The following is a 3,654-nucleotide window of genomic DNA, read 5'->3' on the forward strand; positions in this document are numbered from 1 at the left end:
GAGAGAGAGAGAGAGAGAGAGAGAGAGAGATAGGTTATGCACTGTCTGATTGATGGAGGTCACCTACTACACAACCCTAAAACTTAGCCCCTTAGAGAGTAGTTAGCTAGTCTCTGTGGGAGGGCTCTACCAGGGAGCAGTTTCAGGTTGCAACCGTCCTGTAGGAGGAGGTTTCCATTGCTACTATTCACACACTTTGGTCGAATCATTTGTAAACACCTGTTCTTGGACCAGATGTAGGCCTTGCTATGCTTCTGAGATCACCTGGAATTGGAGTTACTGACAATTGTGAGCTATTCAGTAAGGGTGCTGGGAATCAAACCCAGGTCCTCCCCAAGAGCAGCAGACAGCTGAGACATCTCTCCAGCCCCTCATTTTGTTTTTGAGGCAAAATTTCACTCTAGCCCACTGACTTGTAGCAGAACCCTGCCTTGGCCTCCCTTATGCACACCTCTGTCATTGTAAACCACCTCCTCACAGGAGTTAAGGGACTGCTGGCTACCGAGGCATCCCGGTCAGCACAGGGTCATGCTGCAGGCCCTTGGATCATGGCTGCAGTGTCACCTTCTGGCCCTCTACCCAGTGATGTCTCTAGATCCATATCTGGACTCCAATCAAGAACTATGTCCTTCTTATTTTTTTTTTTTTTTTTTGGTTTGGTTTTTTGAGACAGGGTTTCTCTGTGTAGCCCTGGCTGTCCTGGAACTCACTCTGTAGACCAGGCTAGCCTTGAACTCTCGAACTCAGAAATCCTCCTGCCTCTGCCTCCCAAGTGCTGGGATTAAAGGCATGCGCCACCACCACCCGGCTGAACTATGTCCTTCAATAGTTTTTTCCCATTAATTTATTTATTAATGAGTTTTAATTATTAATTTATTATAAATAAATATTAAATTTATTCATTCATTCATTCATTCACTTTACATCCCAATTGCAGCCCCCCTTTCCTCCCAGTTTGCTCCTTCCCCCTCCCCCTCCGCCTCCCCTTCTACTCTGATAAGGGGAGAGGTCCCTGCTGGGTACCAACTCACAACCCTGGCACATCAAGTCATGGCTGTACTAGGTGTATCCTCTTCTACTGAGGCCAGACAAGGCAGCCCAGTTAGGGAAACAGAATAAACAGGCAGGTAACAGAGTCAGGAACAGCCCTGATCCAGTTGTTGGGAGACCCTGATGAAGACTAGGGTGCACATCTGCTGTATAAGTGGAGTGGGCATAGACAGGTCCAGCCTGTGTATGCTCTTTGGTTGGTGGTTTGTCTCTGGGATCCCCCAAAGGTCCAGGTTGAACAGTTTCTTTAGGTATTCTGTTGCAGAAGTTTGCTTAACCTAAGTTTCTAGGTCACCCAATAGAGTTCTTTCATACACATACACACACATACACACACATGATTTTATTTATATATATGTACATAATTTACATGTATATGATTTTATATATATTTCATACACACACGATTTTATTTATATATATGTGCATAATTTACATGTATATGATTTTATATATATTTCATACACACACACGATTTTATTTATATATATGTACATAATTTACATGTATATGATTTTATATACATTTCACACACACACACACACACACACACACACACACACTTGCACATTCCAAACTGGCTTCAAACTCAGTAAATAGCCAAGGGCAATCTTGAACTTCTGATTCTCCTACACCCAACTCCTGAACAATTAGAGGTATGAATCAGCATATATATGCAGGGGTGGGGATGGAGCAGGCTGGGGATGCAGGGAAGCACTCTATGAACTGAGCTGTATCTCCAGCCCTAAGATGCTTTTTAGAAATAATAGTTCAGCAGACTATCCATCAAATATGTTTGGTGGTAGAAATGAAATTTCAGTTAAGTTAGCTTTCCTCCTGCTTCTTCCTGACATGCCAACTGACTGATCAGAAGACATCTTTCAGTTACAGGCAGAGTCAACATCACACATGCCTGCATGACCACATAGAGTCCTGTGCTTGATTAATGCCCTCCTGAATCATTTTGAAACTCATAACCATGTTTTAACACGTTTGACTTACATAACTGATCCTGGACCAACAGGATATTGAGAGAGTCCCTACAGAAATGAGTGGACATTTGAAAATGTCACCCCTGAACACAGCTCACTGTGAACTCTCCCCCTTTCTTCTTTTTATGAATTTAAATTGTTTTATGTATACATGTGTATGTTGCATGTATGTATGTGAACCACATTCATGTGAGGTCTGGAGGAGGCCAGAGAAAGACGTCAAATTCTTGGAAGCTAGGGTTGCATGGAGTTGTCAGCAACCTAATGTCAGTGCTGGGAACCGAATCTGGGTCCTCATGTCATCCTGGCTGACCTGGAACCCAAAATAGGTCAAGTGTACTCTCCCTTTTAAAGCTTTGACCCTACCCCCACCTCAGTAAAATAAAATAGCTAAACCCAGAGCAACTGGCTGAACTAGGAAGGTGCTAGGAGTGTCCGGTTCCTTGGATCTAGGCTTCTCCTGGAGATGAGATTCTCTATCCAGGCTGTACCCACCATCCCCATTAGAACCTCATTTGTCTTCTATAGCTAATGCCTCCTCAGAAAGTTTGTGTAAGCCAGACAGTAACAGGCAGAAAGGACAAGGTAGAGGGCAGCTCTAGTGAGCTTGTCATGGGATAGTGTTCTCCTGGCCAGTGGTTCTTTAGAAGCCTAGCAGATATCTCAAACATATCAAAAAAGTGAACTTCAAGCCTTGGACTGTAGCTCAGTATTACAATGCTTGCCGGGCACATGCAAGGCCCTGGTTCAATCCCCGCACGGGGGTTGGGGGTGGAGGGTGGGGTGGCGGGGAGAAACTGCCCAAGGGCACCATTACTTCTTGTCTGAATTGTTGTAACCGTCTGCCTATTTCCCTATTTCTCTTTCCTATTTCCCTTTTCCTGTTTTTCACCCTCCTCTATCTTTTCTCTGCAGCTGTTAAGAGACTGTAAGTTGCCACCCTCTTGGAGCACAGGGAAGGAATTGTAATGACAGTTGATTATAACAACAGCAGGAGTATTAGCCCCTGAAAACCAGAACATGTGATCCCCTTGGTTAAAACTGGAACGAGAGTGTTCCTTGCTCAAAACCATTTCACACAGAGAGAAGCCAACATCCTGTAGGAAGTGGGCGGATTTCCTAACTTTGGTTTCCAACTGTCTCTCCTGTTCCATTTCTGTTCTCACATCTCAAGGCTCCATGGTGCTTTGATGATCTGCTGCTGGAAACATGGCAGAGCCACTGTATGCTTCCATGCTGGTCCCTTTAGCAGCTCCTCTCCAAAACTCCGACTGGTCCACTCTTTCTCTTCATAGTCTTGGTGAGGCCCTGAAGACTTCCCTTGTCTGCTTGGGGGAAGTTTGCCTTTACTAATTACCTCCTATTTATCTCTTAGACTCAAACTGGGAAAGTGGACATAGATGGTGGACCAGTGTTTCTAGTCTAAGTCATGGGGTTGCTCTGTGTAGTGTCTGCAAATGGCATGAGTGATCCTGATGAAGCCTTAACCCCACTCGCTACTGATGGATCATGCCTCTGCCCAGTGTTGCTGAAGCCAGCTCCTTTAAAAAGTTTTAGACTGCATCTGGTCTCTCTCTCTCTCTCTCTCTCTCTCTCTCTCTCTCTCTCTCTC

This window comes from Grammomys surdaster, unplaced genomic scaffold, assembly GCF_004785775.1.
Source record: "Grammomys surdaster isolate TR1022 unplaced genomic scaffold, NIH_TR_1.0 187, whole genome shotgun sequence".
In the NCBI taxonomy this organism is placed as follows: Eukaryota; Metazoa; Chordata; class Mammalia; order Rodentia; family Muridae; genus Grammomys; species Grammomys surdaster.